We start from the raw sequence: 18,609 nt of genomic DNA, 5'->3' as shown, positions 1-18,609 counted from the left end.
TTTTCTGTGCTGACGCATTTTGCAATCGTCTTCCTGCCTTGGATGCTGGCTTTGCAACCCAGCGTGCAGGCACAGTAGCCCTAAGCTAATGAGGATAATTGCACCTTCAAGAAGATTGTTGAGAATATTATGCTGTAGAGGTCCAGAGTGTGAGGTTTAAACATCACTCTTGTCAGAGGAATCATTCTAGGAATCCAGCCTTTTAGTGACACAAATTAAAATGGAACTTTTAAAAGAGGAAAGGGCAGTTTCCAACAGGATATGCTGCTCCTCTATGCTGAAGAATGCGCCCCTAGATTCATTTCTATAGCTATCCAATGTATTCAGTTTAATTGTACAATTGTGTAGAAGTGATGGTTAGAAAGAGCTACGATTAGGGTTATGCAAATGATCTGGCTGCAAACCTCTGCATGCCCACCAGATGTAATCAGAGTTAGTTTCCAGTATCACATTTCTGCCACCTAGAGGTCATCTGGATGTTTGCAGACCAGATTCAGTAGCCCTAGTTAGGATATCTGCTGTGACCCAATACAGGTAGTCCTTCGGCTTACGACCACAACTGCGCCCCAATTTCAGATATTTGTTAAGTGAATTTTGCCCCATTTTACGACCTTTCTTGCCACAGTTGTTGCGTTAGTAACACGGTTGTTAAAAGAATCTGGCTTCCCCATTGACTTTGCTTGTCAGAAAGTCACAAAAGGTCTGATCCCTGGACACTGCAACCGTCATCCATGTGAGCCAAGCATCTGAATTTTGATCACATGACTATGGGGAGGCTGCAACGCTTGTAAGTCGCTTTTTCCAGTGGCGTTGTAACTTTAAGCAGTCACTAAATGAACCGCTGTAAGACGAGGACCACCTATATTTCAGGGCCATGTTTTCTGCTAAGATGCAGAAGAACAGCAAAGTTGCTGAGCTTATGTTAATTTATATAAGAAACCTCAATCACTTTTGTCCCATTTTCCCACCATAGGAATGCCAGATACTTTATGTAGCTAAAAACTCATTATCAACTAATTAGTGCCTTCCTCCTCTTCTCCACAATAGAGGTATCCTAGGTTCTTCTGTTCAGGAACTGACTATATCCAGACCAGCTGAGCTTTTGGCAAAGACCATCTCTCCCCAGTTATAGGTGGTTCTCATTTTATTACAGTAAGGGAGCCTCCCCATTGCCGTTGTATGTTGTGACAGCTGAAAAATGGGTTGTCATGTGACTGGACCAAGTTTTAGAACCTTTTTTGTGGTGGTCATAAAATGAACATGGTGGTCATTAAGCAAACACTGTGGGTTGTTAAAGTGAACCTACTGTTTATTATGCGGCATTTTTGCCAAAAAACAGAAGTAAAGGCTGGTTTTTTTCGCAAGAATGTTGTAAAATGTGGTCACATGATCACAGGACAATGCAATGTTAAAATACGGGACACATTTTGGCTGCTGTATTTGTCACAAAACATATTATATTGTAGACAAGGTTTAGAAAAAAGATAATCAAAATGATCAAGGGTGAACATGTAGCATTTTACACAGCTCCATTTAGCCAAAAGACAAAAGGGGAGTCATGAGATTAAAATTTGAAAAGTATGGAGAGTGGATAAAGATTCTTCAAGACATGGGCATCAGTAAATGAGATCAATAGCTAGCAAAGCAGGACCCAATTTTGGGAGTAACTCAATAGGTCTTACTTAGGAGTAAATATGTAACAAGCTTGCATTGTCTCTTTATTTTTAAAAAAAACATTTATAATGGGGAGGGTTTGGCGCATCTCCATCCTTCTTTATAATGTTGTGCCAAAATTCTAAAACAGAGGTGGTGGGAACAGAAAAGCATTAAGATGTCCCAAAAGCAAATGTGTCCGGGAGTTTGTACGTATGTGGGCACACACTGACGCTAAAATCGAATTAGGACGAGAGAAAACAGATTGTGAGTCTACTTGAAGTTTTGGACAGCTAACAATACTTCATTCAGTTACTGTAAAATAAACGCTTTGTGTTGCAGCATGCTCTAGATATGATCTCAAAAAAGAGGGGGGGAAAGGCCTGCTAGTTTTCTATTTTCTGTGCCAATCCTCAAGCTACCTTTGGAAAAGAGAACCAGCTGAAGCAAAACACTGCCAGCTCTTGTTAGGAAAATATTTTTCACCATTCAGAGAACTGCCATGCTTGAAAATATAAAAGATATCAAGCAAAGCCAGTGACTTGTATGTACATAGAATTTACTTTTTTTTCTTTCGAGAAATACTGTCTAAATTTAGCAATTACAGTTAAATCAAACAAATACATCCTTTTTCTATTCTGTGTGTGCGCACGCACACACGCATCATAACATAATGCATGTGATGCTTAAGAACAGTGATAAATGAAGGCAGCACCTCATATGAAGGCATCAAGATCCAAAGTCAGCTCTTAATGAGTTAGCTCTTAAGAGTCATGGTGGTGCAGGGGTTAGAATGCAGTATTTCAGGCTAATTCTGCCAACTGCCAGCAGTTCGATTCTCACTGGCTCAAGGGTGATTCAGCTTTCCATCCTTTGAGGTCGGTAAACTGAGGACCCAGATTGTTGGCGGCAATATGCTGACACAATATGCTTTACAGTGATATATAAGTCAAAGTCTTCTGCCAACCTAGCAGTTCGAAAGCACGTAAAAACGCAAGTAGAAAAATAGGGACCACTATGGTGGGAAGGTAACAGCATTCCGTGTGCCTTTGGCGTCTAGTCATGCCGGCCACATGAGACGTCCTCGGACAAGTGCTGGCTCTTCGGCTTTGAAACGGAGATGAGCACCAGCCCCTAGAGTCGGAAACGACTAGCACGCACGTGCGGGGGAACCTTTACCTTTACCTTTATAAGTCAAAGTGCTATTGCTATTAATATCTGGAGGGCTTCTGATTCCTTGTCTTAGTTCTTTTAACAGAATATCAGAGTTGGAAGGGACCTTGGAGGTCTTCTAGTCCAATCCCCTGCTCAGGTAAAAAAAACATTATACCATCTCAGATAAATGGCTATCCAATGTCTTCTTAAAATTCTCCAGTGTTGGAGCACCCAGGGCAAGCTGTTACACTGAGAAATTGTTCTCACTGACAGGAAATTTCTCCTTAGTTCTAGGTTGCTTCTCTCCATCCGTTGCTTCTTGTCCTGCCTACAGACGCTTTGGAGAATAGGTTGTCCCTCTCTTCCTTGTGGCCTCCCCTTAGATGTTGGAACACTGTTATCATGCCACCCCAGTCCTTTTCATTTAACTAGACATACCTAATTCCTGCAACTGTTCTTCATATGTTTTAGCCTCCAGTCCCCTAATCATCTTTGTTGCTCTTCTCTGTAAACTTTCCTAGAATCTCAACATCTTTTTTATAGCATGGTGGTCAAAACTGGATGCAGTGTGGTCTTACCAAGGCATAATAAAATGGTACTAACACTTCATGTATTTGTATTAAAAAAAACTTACACAAGGTGTCTATGTTAACAATTTGGAAATGTTCACCTAGTTAGGCTGCGTAATGAACCTAACAAGCTTCTCAGCATCAAACTCCTCCTGAGTCACCAAAAGCAAAGAAAGAAGAAAAGACTTGGTTAGTTAACAAGGCCATATATGTATCAGTACTTATTCACCTGGGAGGAATCCAAGGGCAATTCTTCACAACATTAACTCTCAATGGCTGTATTCATACAGTATGTCTCACTGTGTTCTGGACAGTTTCAGTCATGGTTTGTTGAATAAAGAATAGCAGTCTGGGTTACATAGGGCCAGGTTCAACCATTGCGCTAATCCAAAATCAAATACAGTTGGTCCTCGTCTCATAACTGCTCACTTAGTGACTATTTGAAGTTAAAATGGAAGCCTCCCTCCCCAAATCTGCCTTGAATTCTCAGAGAAAGTGTAGCACAAATGCAACAAATGAATAGTTCCTCAGCCTTTGGCTACGATTAAGTGGAATAAATTGAAGACTAATACAATAAATGTGGTTTTAAAATTGGAGGAAGAAACGTTAAAAGCCTGCACTATGCTGAGGACACTACCCTGATAGCTGAATGTATAAAGGATCTGCAAGCTTCGGTACTACTGAAAGTTGAAGAGCACAGTGAGAAAAATGGGAGTAGGATTAAATATGAAGAAAACCAAACCAAAGACAACAGGTAGAACAACCAGACCTTAGACTTGACTCCCAGAATTAAGATACAGTGGGGAATAGCTTCCACCTTTTAGGATCAAAGCACAGATGACTAGGTTCAAATTATCTTATTTGGGAGACGTTATGCAAAGACCCAGCTCTGTAGAAAAGACTTTGAAGCTGGGAAAGGTGGAAGGAAACGGAATAAGAGGATGACCAGCAGCAAGGTAGACGCAAGTAATCCTAAAAAAAAATAATCCTAAAAAAACTGGTTAGGAATAGATCATCACAAAAGTTGAAAATGACTCAACCCCACAACACACCAATCAATCAATGCATGTTACTGTCTTCATACTTATTAAGTCATGACTTGTTTAATCACAGTTCATTCATTCAATTCCACTTCTAGAATCACACAGCATATTAAACCAGACACTGTGGCATGGCCTGAAGGCCACAACAGCTTTGGTCACACACTGAAACAACCACATCATGAATTAATTCATGCTCTGTGAGTGCAGCCAAGCAAAATTCCTTATGAAAGAACGTTGGTCTCTTTATAAATATTTGGGCTGCAATCCTGGAAAATGACTCAGTAAACTTGCAAGTCCCTTTCGCTCCCAGGATATGGGTTTATTGCCGATGTTTAAGGTTGTGCTTTACTCGTTTCAATGCATTGCAGAAGTAGGGCTAGGGGGTGTCAAAAGGCAACCCCTTCTCCCCTCCCCCTGCTTCCCCACCCCACATCAAAACAAAATCTCAAAGCATGGGGCCAAAGAAGCCAGTTGGTTCAACTTCCTGTCTCCTGGGGGCAGGTCAGGCCAAGTTAAGTGATTTAACTTTCTAGAAGTGTTAAGTTCCCTTTCTTTAGCCTTCGGATTTTTGTTTTGTTCCTCCACCCACCCTTAGGCTTAAAGAAATGTGGATGTTTCTCCAACTCCCCTCCTCCTTTCTTGTTTAATTCTCCAAGAATGCAGAAGGATGTGTTACCCCAAGGCATCTAACTTTAATCACAAGGTTTTAAAAAAGAAGAAGAAAAAAAGAGAGTTTTGAAGATCCCGTACTGAGAAGGGGGGGGGGCGGGTTGGGAAACAGCTTTTCTAGGGTGCTAATTAGCTCTGGAGTTAAGCTTCTGACAAATCCAGTTGAAATCAATGCAAGATGGGAAGCACATACGTCCAGGAATGCAGGTACAAGAAAGGAATGGAGGTAAAATGAATGGCGGTTGGGATTATACAACCTCTCTCCTGCTCTCCAGCAGATAGGTAGTGGGAAGGAATGAAGCCTTAATCAGAGACCATGGAAAATTGCATTGTGGTCTGGCTTTTTAGCATCTCCGCTTGGCTTTTCACTATCAGCAGGAAAAGAAAGAAGAAAGACTCGGTCAGAAGGAGCGATGGATGAGAAAAACACCACGCTGGGGTATTGAGGGGGTCTTGGTGGGGAGCTGGATTAGAACAGGTCCTTTGGTAGTCCTAATCTCTGCCAAAATAAAACCGATATCCCTGTGAAGAGGCAAGAAACCATATTTAATGGAGGCTATACAGGAGGTTGATATGATCACTGCAGTGCATTTCTAACAAATATTTGGCTCTATACTAGGAATATCCAACCTTGGCAACTTTAAGACTTGTGAACTTCAACTCCCAGAATTCCCCTGTGATCCAGTTCAATAAGACTTTCTAATAATAGGTTTGGGGCAATAAAGGAAAACATCTAGGAAGCCCTGGTTTAGGGGGGGTCCCTCATTATGGGAAAGTTCTTTGAGGTTCATTTGCTACGGTGCTTTTCCTGTTTTTGAGAGGAGCTGTTTACAACTGGCTGTAAAAGTTCTCCCACGATTGGCTGTGTCCAGCTGTAAAAGTTTAATTATTGAAGTACCTTGGACATATCAAAATGTAATCAAAATGCCACCAATATATCAGTTTAAAGGCAAAGCTTTTGGGGAAGGTTGGGGGAAAAGAATAGTTTTCAACTTACAAGTCCAATTCGAAAATTTGGATAAAAAAGCTTGATAGAATAACAATGATTTTAAATCAACCCAAGGATGATAATCAGATGGGAGTAAGAACAGTACAACCAGATTTACAACCAGATGGATTGGAATGTAGTTTGCTTCTGGCAGGCCTGAAGGATGAGGTTGATTCAGAAAATAGAAAATAGAACATAGACCAGGGGTCTTCAAACTTGGCCCTTTTATGACTTGTGGACTTCAACTCCCAGAACTCCTCAGCCAGGCACGCTGGCTGAGGAATTCTGGGAGTTGAAGTCCACAAGTCATAAAAGGGCCAAGTTTGAAGACCCCTGACATAGACTAACAGAGCGGGAAGGAACCTTGGAAGCCATCTATTCCAACCTCTCCATAGAGGTCCCCCCAAATTTGAGGATATAAAGTAGGGGTGTCCAATCTTGGCAAGTTTAAGATGTATGGACTTCAACTCCCAGAATTGCCTATTCAACATATTGGCTGGGGAATTCTGGGAGTTGAAGTGCACACATCTTAAAGTTGCCAAGTTTGGAAAGCGCTGACTGTCAGAATTGATAGTTGTAGAAAAAGGGCAGAGCCACATTGCTTTCCTTTTGGGAGAACTGATTAAGGGCAGCAGGAATTCTATTATCTGTTAATTGGTTGGAAAACATTGCAAGAAGTAACACTTTTGATGTCAAGAATTTTCTTCCTCTACCAACTTGTGAGAATTGCTTAAATAATTCACTAATTGTTAGGGAGGTGAGGTGACACAATCTTACCTTTGGATACTTTAAATAGTCTTTTACAAGTAAGGCTATTGTGATAAGAACATTAACTGGGTGGAATTTAAATGCTATATTAAAACTCCTTCTCTAAACTTCCATTTTATATTTCAAAATCGAGGTGAAAGTGAGGCACTGAAACGGTTTCATTACATTTAATGTTTTACTTAACTTGAACCTTTTGTTTTCAATTCCCTGTTAATGTCAATATAAAAAGTCCACAGTGAAGGCTTTTGTTTTGTCTGGTGACGTTAATCCTTGCAAAATGCTTATTTTTAGAAGGCTGAAAAGTCAGCCAAACATGCTACAACCTACAATCTGTCTTCCTCTTGGATGGGTAAAATGCGAACGTCCGTTATTTCATGTTTATTGTTAATCTTAGAAAACCCTTAGCAGTCAAGTGCATTCTAAACACAGCTATATGAATCATACCCACACAAGCTACATCATTTAAAATCTGAACTCTTCATGCTACATCGTGACTCTAGGATAAGATTTTATTGTTCAATATAATGAGGACAATGTAAGAATGGAATTCCCAATAAACTTATCCAGGAGTATATACACTACAGTACAATAGAATGAACGAGAGATTAGTTAGATATACCTAATTTGGAATTGTATGAAACTGGATGTTAGAGGGATTGCAGGAATAAGGTAAACTTGGTTTGATAGCTGAATGGTAGGTAGCCTAATCACATTTGACTGTTTGGAAGGACACCACCCTTCTCCATCTTCACTGCTAAGCAAAAGCAGAGGTACACATCACTGTTTTCAAAATATTCTGTTAAGCATCTATTCAGAGGGCTAGTAAGAGAGAACCATTTCTTGCAAAACAGCCTGAAGCACAGGAAGGGGACAGAAAAATAAAGACAGAGGGAATGAAGATGGTTATCCTGCACCCATAGTGGTCTGGTTTACCTGGGACACTGAAGTGTTTCTCAAACTTGGCAACTTTAGGTTGTATGGATTTCAGCTCTTAGAATTCCCAAACCAGCCATGGTGGATGGGGAATTCTGAGACCTGAAATCTATATATCTTATAAAGTTATTGAGGCTGAGAAACACTGCCTTAGCCCTCCAGGGTAGGCATATTCAGGTAAACATAGAGCCGGTCTTGAATTTCTAAATTTTTTTCTTTGTTCCTCAGGATTGAAAACATGGTTTTCTAACTGCGTAACTTCTCCGAGGTCATCTCTGTAATTCTTCATAAAGGTAAAGGTTCCCCTGCACATGCGTGCTAGTCATTTCTGACTCTAGGGGCCGGTGCTCATCTCTATTTCAAAGCCGAAGAGCCAGCGCTTGTCCGAGGACGTCTCCGTGGTCATGTGGCCGGCATGACTAGATGCCAAAGGCGCATGGAATGCTGTTACCTTCCCAGCGTAGTGGTCCCTATTTTTCTACTTGCATTTTTACATGCTTTCGAACTGCTAGGTTGGCAGAAGCTGGGACGAGTAACAGGCGCTCACTCTGTTACGCGGCGCTCGGGATTCGACCCGCCAAACTGCCGATCTTCTGATCGACAAGCTCAGCATCCTAACCCACTGAGCCACCGCGTCCCTTCATAGTATGGCATATTCTTCATAGTACGGCACAAAATGCAAAGGCCATTTGGGTACACGCACCCCACAGGGTTGTTGTTGTGGGAAAAATAGGTGGCAGAAGTATTAGGTACGTTCACTGCCTTGAGTTAAGAAAAGTGGACTTTTTAAAAAGGTGGTGGAGTTTCACTCACAATGCAGGATTAAAATTAAAGCGTTCTTGTCTATTGTCTGGACACACTGAGGTCATTTCCATCTCCACAGGGGAAAAGGGGAAAACACAATTATTTCTCTGGAATAAAAGTAAATGTTTTGCAATACATGGATAGGAAAAGCAGGCCCAGAAAGCATAATAGAATAGTGCAAATAGTAAGTTATGAAAAGTAGGGTTTTTTATGTTTTTCTTATGAAAAAGATGTCATTGCACCTTCTGTACAGGTGTAATGTTATGTAAAATACATTTTAAAATTTCTTCCTTTCCTGAGAGCAGATTTCTAATTACTAAATGGGTGGTTTCATTGATTTATCACATTGGGCTTTTTTAAATTTTGGCATTGGTTATGCATTTTGCCATTGTGGTTTCCAGAGGCATCGGATGTAAAACAGAATCTCTGACACAGCATTCCATACTGCTGATGGTAAATATATTTTAACTCAGTTTTATAGATGTCACAAAGTAGATTTTATTTGTTTAATAACTGTTTGAAGTTGAAACGGTGCTGAAAACAGAGACTTATGACCAGTTCTAACACTTATGACTGTCACAGCATCCTTGTGGTGACTTGATTATGATTCAAATATTTGGCAACCGGCCTGTATCTATGACGGTTGCAGCATCCCAGAGTCAGGGGATTGCCGTTTGGGATCTTCCTAGCCATTTTCCAACAAGTAAAATCAATGGGGGAAACCAGATTTGCTTAATGACTGTGTGATTCATTTAACAACTGTGGTAAAAAATAGTTGTAAAATCAGGCGCAGTCATGACTAAATTGTTTTGCAACAGCAATTCCAGCCCCAATTGTGGCTGTAAGACAGGAGTCCTCAAACTTGGCCACTTTAAGACTTGTGGACTTCAACTCCCAGAATTCCCCAGCCAATTGAGGAATTCTGGGAGTTGAAATCCACAAGTCATAAAGTGGCCGTTTGAGGACCCCTGCTGTAAGACAAGGACTACATGTACTGATATATTTATTATTCAGCGGTGTGCAAATAAGCTTCAGTCTTTAACTGACGGAGTTCAATGTGTTGCATGAACACAGCTTCTATGTTGCTTATGTCCCATCTCTTCCTACTGTTAAGAAACCTCCTTAAATAATATTAGAAAATAACTACTGTTAGAAATATTATGAGAAACATCTGATCATGTTAGAAATATTATGACCTATCTGGGGGAGATATTTAAAGTTAAGCCATTGAGACAATTCTTCCATATTTCAGATATTTCAAATCTTATAAACCAAGAGTCATAGTCATTGTAAATAAGCATGATCAACCAACCCACAGTCTGTTCCCAAATTCCCAAAAAGCACATTCCTAAGAGAGATTTATTTATTTATTTATTTATTTATTTATTTATTTATTTATTTATTTATTTTATTAATGGGATTTATATCCCGCCCTATCTCCCGAAGGACTCAGGGAGGCTAACAACAAAACATATAATAAGTACAGAAATTAAGATAAAAATAAAATTAAAATCATCTGTGCAATAAATTAAAATTAAAAATTAAAAATAAATTAAAAATTGTAAATATAATTAAAATGCCTGTCAGTCCAGGTCAGCCAGGTGGAAAAGAAGTGGCTATATAAAATAATAATAATAATAATAATAATAATAATAATAATAATAATAATAATAATAATAATAATAATAATATTGCATTGATCAAATTACTAGACCTTCTGGAGCCAAAATAACCCCCACCTTCCTTTTCTTAAAGGCAACATTTATGTTCAAACTAAGCTTTCCTTACCCTATCCTAGGGGATGGTCAGTTTTAAGATGTGTGGACTTCAACTCCCAGAATTCCCCAGCCAGCCATGCTAACCGGGGAACTCTGGGAGTTGAAGTCCACACATCTTAAAAGTTACCAAGCTCGGAACCTCCGCTCTATCTCGTCCTTATAAAAAAATAGGCATTTCTTCTCACGCTACTTTACGTTACGCAAAGCAGGTCGGAGACCAAAAACCAGGCTCCACTTTGCCCGATCCCTGCAACCCTCCCGCTTTCGCTCGCGTTGGTATATTCCGATCCAAACCGAAATAGAGGAGCGGGAGTGAGGTGGGGAGAGCAGGGGGAGGAGCGAGAGGCCTGGAAAGACAGCGCTGGTTGGCTGAGCCCAGCTGTGGGCGGGGCCCGGAGGCGAGTCCCGCTTGAAGGAGGCCAAGAGGGAGGAGGAGAAAGGGGAGAGGCGGCGGCGGCTGGGGCGGGCGCACGAGCGTGGCCGTGCACGCGAGCGATGGGCGGGGCTTCCTCCGCTGCGGGCGCCTCTGGCCGAGCCGGGCGCGCAGGCTCGGTGGCTCGCGCGTCGCCTCAGCCCGTCGGTCCGTCAGCGCGTGAGGCAGTTTCGCCCGGAGCGGCGGCGGCGGCGGCAGCGGCGGCAGAACGGGGACCGGGGCTGCTGGTTCGGCCGGTCGGTGTTGGATGGAGGCTCCCGTCCGCCTCGCCGGTTCTCTCTGGAATGTCCTGGGGAGCGTCCGTCGAGCGGGAGCGGAGCCTCTCTGGGCGCAGCCAGCGCCGCTGCGGCTGCGAGGTGAGGTGGGCGGGAGAGAGAGAGAGAGAGAGAGAGAGAGAGAGAGAGACCCTTGCTGGGTTGGCAGGAGGCCGGGGTGGGAGTGTAGGGGTCCCGGGGAAGGAGGGGACTGGGAGAGCGCGCGAAGGTCGTGTGAACGTGCGTGCACGGGATGGTTGGAATCCCGCCTGTGGGTCAGTCAGGTCCGGGATGGCGAAGCGCGGCGAGCGGGGAAGGGGATGCTCTCGCGGGTTTCCCGACCTCGTTTGGATGCTTCGGGTCTTGCAATTGGGGGATGGGGGCGGGGGGAGGCTTACCTGCCATTCCTGGCTTGTGTGTGTGTGTGTGTGTGTGAAAGGTGCGAGGAGGGGGTGGGATGCAAGACCCCCGACCTTCAAGGGGGCTTGTCCAAGGTGGGGGTCGGCGGGGCGAAATCATCCCACGGGCGGTGCTGGTGCAAAAACCCGGAGCTTCGCGGGCTTGCAAGGCTGGGGTGGGAGGGGGGGCTGATCAGCTTTCCCGGGCTGGCTGGCGTCGCCGTTTCCAAGCAAGGTTGGTGACATAAATCTGGGGGGGGGAGAGGGGGAGGGAGGGGGTTGGAGGGAAAAAAATGGGGTGTTGTGGGGGTCGATAGGAAGATGAAAGAGCGCTTGTCACCTTGGGGATTGAGTTATGATCCGCCTCCCCCATCTTTGAATGCCCCCATCTTTTGGGGGTATCAGAAACTTTTCTTGCTCTTTTCGAGAAATGGTTGGCAAGATTCAAGGGCGCCTCTCTCTGAGCACGGAAGGAAAAAGGGGCTTTCTTAAACCTAAAGGCGTGCAGAGAGTGAGCTGGGTTTGCAACTTTTGTAACACAACCGACCTAAAACTCTTGTGACATCTTAAAAGACTAGCAGGTATATTGTAGAGCGGGGGGGGGGGGGGGGTTGTGGGGTGTGTGTGGCTGTGGGTGTGTTATATAATGCACGTCATTTATTGCTTTATCCCAAGAGACCAGTCGGTTTGCACCCAAGTTTGGGTCTTAATCGCAGGGAAGATCAAAAGGAGATGCTAGCGGTGATAATTCTCCATATGGCCATTCAGATGTGCACATAAGTACCGGTGGAGAAGTAAATGGAATGGGAAGTGCCTTTTTTCCTTCTATAAATCCCAGGAAGGAGTTAAAAGTGGTGTTTTTCTGATGCCAAAACATCTGCTCCCCTAAAGATTAAAGGGGGGGGAGGAAGCAAGAGAAAAGTTATCTGTTTTTGAGCACATACTCTTGTATGTGCAATTCTGCTACAGTGCAAAGTGCATATGCAAAATAACACGAGTTTGTCAGGAGTTGCTTTTACTTCCTCCTTGCTATACATAATCAGGCAGTGCAAATGGAAGGGAGCTGACCCTGCTTTACTGTTTCTTAACCCATGTGTAGCTTTTGTGTTCTTGACAGAATCTGAGATGAGTTAATTACTCTGTATGTATATCCCCTTGTAGTTATTTCCCACCATAAATTGACTTGTGCAAGCCATTGCTTTTTGCCTTCTGTGTCCTTGTGAATAGACTTGTTATGGTACTTTTGATATCAAAGTGTTTTTCCCCTTTTGTTTATCATAACAATCATTTTTAGTTCTTGTGCATCATATGGAAAAGTTATTTTTTAAATCTAGAGACTCCAGGGGCATGTGACAAATAGGATAACCTTGTGTTAACTGGAATTTGTTTCTGTTTACTATGGAGGATGATACTTCATTTCCATAACAAAATCCTAAGAAGAAGCAGATAATTGGATCCTGTGCAGTCCTTTTGATATTGACTTGATCAGAAAGTTGCTTTGATAAAACCAAAGGCAGTGCCTGGCACTTCAGTGAGAGAAACATGATTGAGAGGCTCAGTTGTCAACTTCAAACTGTTTTAACTTTTGGCAAAGTTCTTTTTGAATGTGAAATTGTAAGCTGCATCTTGTTTTTCTTAAAGAGTATTTATAGCAGCAATACATTGGGAGGTTTTTATTTGGGCAAAGATGAAGCACCACATTTTGTCTGGAAACTTTAACTGTTTTATGTGCTGCTCAACTAGAGAACATTTTTAGTAGGAGCAGATTGCTTTACTGCTATCTGTTATACACATGTCAAAATTGCATAGTATCCAAAAAGTTGTGTGCAAAGAAAAACAAATCTAAAAAGGAAATTTTAGTTTCTTTGTATCCAATAAATCATCAGTATTATTCATTTTGATTTGTGGGTTTACATAAGAACATTCCTTCTGTTAAGTGCTTTCAGCATATTGATGAGTCAAAATTACAGAAGATTGAGATTGGTGGGGGGAGGGTCAGTTCTCATAAATTGAACTGAAATGTCTGATTACAGCCTTACTCTTTCTTGACACTTGTATTGCTTGTAACAAGTATATTAGCTAGAGTTTTAGTTTTAGTTTTGGCTGATATTTAATATAATTCAAATGTATAGAGTTAAAAAAAGTCCTATTCTCCAAAATAGTGAAGAATTGGATCTTGTCCTGGTTTGTGTTTTTCATCACACTAGCCATGGTTGAAGGTGGTTTGACTTTGAAATAATTAAATTGATTTTGTTTAGACAGCATGCCTTGACAAGTTTAATAATACAGTAGTGACTGGGTCTTGTATACAGTGGAATAAAACAGCTGTGCTACCTTTGTAAAAGTTAAGGAAACTCAATATTGAATTCCTGGTGGGAGGCTTATAATTCTACATTTCTTTCATGGGATATAAAATTCATACAGAGCTATTTTTGCATCTAGTATAATGTGTGAACTCTTAGTTTTATTATGCATATGCTAGGTGCTGTACTTTATTATTGTGTATAAATGACAGCTGTACTTTGATAACTGAAAAATCTTTAGGACTAATTCAATGTGTCTGCATTTTAAGCCAGTTTTTTTTTAATATAAAAGTATGCCTGGTTGGGAAATAGTCCATTTATTAATGATATCTTAGGGATTTAGAAGTTCAAGGTGTAAATATGCAGCATTTTATATGAGCCCTATTATTAGGGGATTTTATTTGAAAAGAGAAACTGGAAAGGGGGGAAAAAAGCAATCACTGCTGGTTTCTGTTAATACACAAAAAGCTAACCATGACTTGCTGTTAAAATGAAACCATGCACTGTGGTATAATAGGAAACATTCTATGCAGAATGTATAGCATTTTGCATGATTCATGTTCAGTTATCCTTCAGTTTTTTGAGCTTAAAGCATACAGTATCACTATCATTCACCATCTGATAATAGGACCGAGGTGATATTAATGTGGCTCTTTTAAAATCAAACTAATTATATTTGCCTGAAAGAGCCACATTAGTGTGATTCTAGCTCCCTGGTGTTTTTTTGGAGCCCTGGAGACAGCCTAGTGAATAGGGTTGAAAATTCATTCTGTATTTGATTAAATGGAACAGACTCGCTGCTTCTTACCCCAGCGGGAGCTATGAGATCTCTTGATCCCCGAAGCGGCTCATAGACCCTGGGAATTCCATTAGCAAGCACCTGAAGAATGTCTGCCCTGCAGTGCCTTTTTTTTTGTAAGGGAGTAGGGGGAGTTGGTGGGGGGAAATAGAACAAGAAGTATATCACTCTTGATGATAAGTGGGGGGAGGCTGAACTGAAGTAGAAGAATCCATGTGTTGGCAGATCCAAAATCAAGGCATGACTTAACAGCCCAACCTCCAAGGATAGTCACTAATGTTTAAAGTCAATCTGTGCTGTACTTGGGGCACTAAAATTAGTTCATCCACACTTATTGAAATAATTTGATTTGATTCCTTGTTTCTTAGTCTGAAGAGGCAAACTCTTGGGAAAGGTATATGAAAACAGGAAATTGTACTTGTGAAGTGGGTGAGTTATTCTTTTTTTTAATGAAATGTAATACAGTAGGCAGTGGCATATGCTTTTTGTAGTCTTATGTATATATGAAGGTGATTAACATGTTTAAAATACAGATTTCCAACTCTTAAAATGTTAACATTCTAGTTTTTAAAATACAAATCTGTGATGTCCTTGCAGAGCATTATATTTTCATTACGAGGATTTCTTTAAAGTCTTTTTATGCTGAATTCTTGGTAACCAGTTAATCTCTTTCAGGACAATGTACTGTTTTCCAATATTTAATCAGTTTCAAGAATTGTTATCTTATTTCTAGGATACTGATAATGTATATGTAGTAGATAATTGAATCCTATATGTAAAAACAGGTTCTGTCAGGAAAACAATCCTTATTTCTATTAAGATCAATAGTGCTTATTATCAGGTAGTAATTCTATACTAATTGTTTCAGAACAAAGTATTGATTTGTATTGAAAGCCTGTTTGATGTGTAAGTAGTTGGTTTAGCTAAGCCACTTTAGAGAGAGCCAGTTGGTTGTTGACTAGGTACCTTATCCAATCATGATTTCAAAACAGTTATGAGTCTTCTATTTTGTGAATATTTTTGTGATAATTGTTTCCAGTATGCACAGCCACTCTCTTTGGTAAAGTCACTCACAATCTCTGCTTCTTTACCCGCCCCAATATTTTGACATTTCTTTTGACTCAGAAGATTTAGGAAGCTTGCTTTTGAGCTTATATAAACAAAACCTGCAGTTGACACACTGAAGCTAGTATAAAACAATAACTTTAGAGGGAATTTATTGTTTGAGTGGCTTTTTAATGTTGGTAGATAGGATAAAAATGTGAAGTTGTCAACTGGGATTACAAATTTATTTAATATTGTTCCGGTTTATCGTTTGAAATACTAACTCTGAACATATATATTTGATCAAAATATATCTGTAATATAAACTTTGAAAAGTGGTTAATTATCAGCATAATAGATATGTTTAACTATACTGTATAGCACTAGACCTAATCTTCTGTTTTTATGTTTAAACCACTAAACATCTGCTGTAGTTTTGAAACATATCATTATCAGAAATAATTGTGATAGTCAGTTTGCAAGGTTACTATATAGCTTTTCTGAATTTTTGTAACAGTTGAATGAAATTGTATTTCAGATCAAATATTTATTCTGAAAAACCTTGACGATCGTTTTCTGCGTATCTGAAAATGTTCATCTATTTAAGTTTGGTAGACCAGTTTATTTTGTTCTCATACAAATTTGTAAATGTTTACACTGCTCAGTTCTACAAAATGTTGACTTTTGTGTGCTCCCTCTGCTGGTCAGCTCCAGCTAGTTTGTAAATACTCTGTACTCACGTTTTTGTAGCATAGTATTAGGTCTGTTAACTAAGGTTTAAAAATCATTCACTATTTTTTGTCCACAGCTTATATGAGTAAGTATTGCATATGTCAAAATTCTGTTAATGAGCAACAATTCTTATTAGATCTTTCTCTGTTGTTCCCAATGCAAGTTTGGATTCCAAACTTTGCCTTGTCTCTAGCATTAAACAAGCAAATCTGACGTTTTAAATTTTGGTGATTTTTTTTGAGATAATTTATTCCATACTTCTATTGCTTTCTTCCTCTTTCTGATTTTCCAACTAATTCTCCTTTAGGTTCACAAGGAAAACAACATAGTGTATTGGAGGTATTGGTCATTTTAAGGGGGACAAAATACATAAAAATTGTGGGGAGGAAATCTGCTCATTTGATTCCACTAGTTGGGACATTTCAGAAGAAAATTGCAGTTCATTCTTGCAAGCGTGCACAGCTTGGTAGTAGTCACTTGGTAGTAGTCTTGTGCATTTGCCCATTAAACTGAGCATTTCATTCTATCCCATAAAATTGTTTACTTTCTGCTATAAGTGATTGCAAAATAGCCCAGTATCCCAGTATTTGCTTTTTAAGGAGATATTCGCATTAAAGTTTATGAGGACCAAATTAAATACCTGAACATTTAACAAGCATTTTTCAAGTATATAAATTATGAAATGACTGTACATTTGGATTTTGATAAATCAAGACTTTCAACAGCAAAGTAACAAGACACTCCTCTTTATTCAAACATGCAGCCCATTGTTATGGAATATTATTTGAAAACCTTGCATTGCATGCTGCATACACTGGCAATCCATAGGAACTATCATTTTGATTGATCTTTGCTTATGTATAATGTGGTCACTTCCCTATTTTTCTTATACTACTCATTTGCTTCATAAGTAGGAATTTAATATGGTAGAAGACTGGCATGAAAGAAAACACATGCAACATGTGGACGTGGTGTAAACTAACTAGTTTGAATGAGAATAAGTGTGACAAACGTGGGGACAGCATCAGCCAAAGCACTGAGGTGCTGGCCTCTAGTGTCTCAGAGTGCAACTAATTTAATACGCTGTACTTTTTAGAAAAAGTAAAAACATTGCACTGTGCATCATAGAGGCACAAAAGGCTGTTGGCTGATGGAAGTGCTGGAGGAGGCCATGAGTGTGATGCAAAACAAAGCTGAAATTAAACTTTCTGGAAGCAAGTGACAATTTTGAGTAGCTTCAAGAGGGAGCTTGGAAAAGGGATACGTCACTCACAAAGGAAGCCCTTTTTGAAAATGTAACATAACCCCAACAGTTGGAATCCAGTTTTGAAAAGTCTCCAATATTGCTCCTTCTGACCAAAAACCTGAATTGTGAGAACATGTCAGAAACAACTGAATGAATTAATAAATTCATTGAGTTTATAAATTAGTATGCAAATTAACAATTTGAATTATTTAGTCTGTTAACAAAGACTTAGGCATCAAGTAACCCTGAAATACTGTAGTTTTGAAAGCCACAAATATGTCGGATCAGATTGTTTTTAAATAAAAATATGTTCATGTATTTTGAGCGGTCATGCTTTGTGGCTTGAAAAACAATGGATAGCATATTGGAGAAATTAATTTTAGGGAAATATTGAGGAATAATGCTTTATCCTTTCCATCATTTAAGTATTTGCAGTCGAAGGGGTCTTACCTATCATTAGGGGATTTTTATCATTACGATACACAATCATAAAAGTTGCCCTTAGTACAAAAATCCTTTTTCAATATTATTAATCTTTGATTTTATTGTAATTTTTTGTTGTGAACAGGCCAAAGTCATTGAGCATTGGGTAGCACACAAGTTTAATAAATTAGTATTACCTTTTTTATTATTAAAGTCTGATTTCCATATAAAGCTTTTTCACCTTTTAGGGTCTACTACTTTTGATTGTGTCATATTCAATCTAGAAACGATGCCAGCAGATTAAAATACAGGCTAAAAATAGATGTATTTATTGCATCTTGTCTTGCCCTTGCCATATTTGAAAGGAAAACTAGATTTATAAGCTTGCCTTCAGTTCACTGACAAAAGTAACAAGATTTTTCTATCTAGTTTTTTGGGCGCAAGGTGGAGGGTAGCATCTTAATTTTAGAGTTAAGATCTTTTTCTGTAAGTATAATATGCCAAAAAAAAATGTAATGGGAACTTGAGTGAGTTACAAAAGAAATAGAAACTAAAACTTAGCAATTATGTATGTATTATATGCTTCAATCAAATTTAAATCATCTCTATTACCTTGA

General features: G+C 39.8%; 1 protein-coding gene across 2 annotated transcripts in view; it reads left to right on the top strand.

Moving 5' to 3' along the window:
• Positions 1-10,921: 10,921 nt before the first annotated feature.
• CDON (cell adhesion associated, oncogene regulated) overlaps positions 10,922-18,609 on the top strand; it is a 39,262-nt gene continuing 31,574 nt past the window's right edge. The window contains exons 1-2 of one of the 2 annotated variants that reach the window (XM_083368692.1): positions 11,135-11,149; positions 14,916-14,976. The gene's annotated coding sequence lies outside the window, so the exon portion shown is untranslated. Of the gene's footprint in view, positions 11,150-14,915; positions 14,977-18,609 lie in introns of both variants that reach the window. The other variant, XM_083368691.1, reaches the window with a different exon arrangement.

The sequence above is a fragment of the Vipera ursinii genome, assembly GCF_947247035.1.
Source record: "Vipera ursinii genome assembly, chromosome: 8".
Lineage (NCBI taxonomy): Eukaryota > Metazoa > Chordata > Lepidosauria > Squamata > Viperidae > Vipera > Vipera ursinii.
Note: the sequence above shows the minus strand (reverse complement) of the source record. Positions and strands in the feature narration are given on the sequence as shown.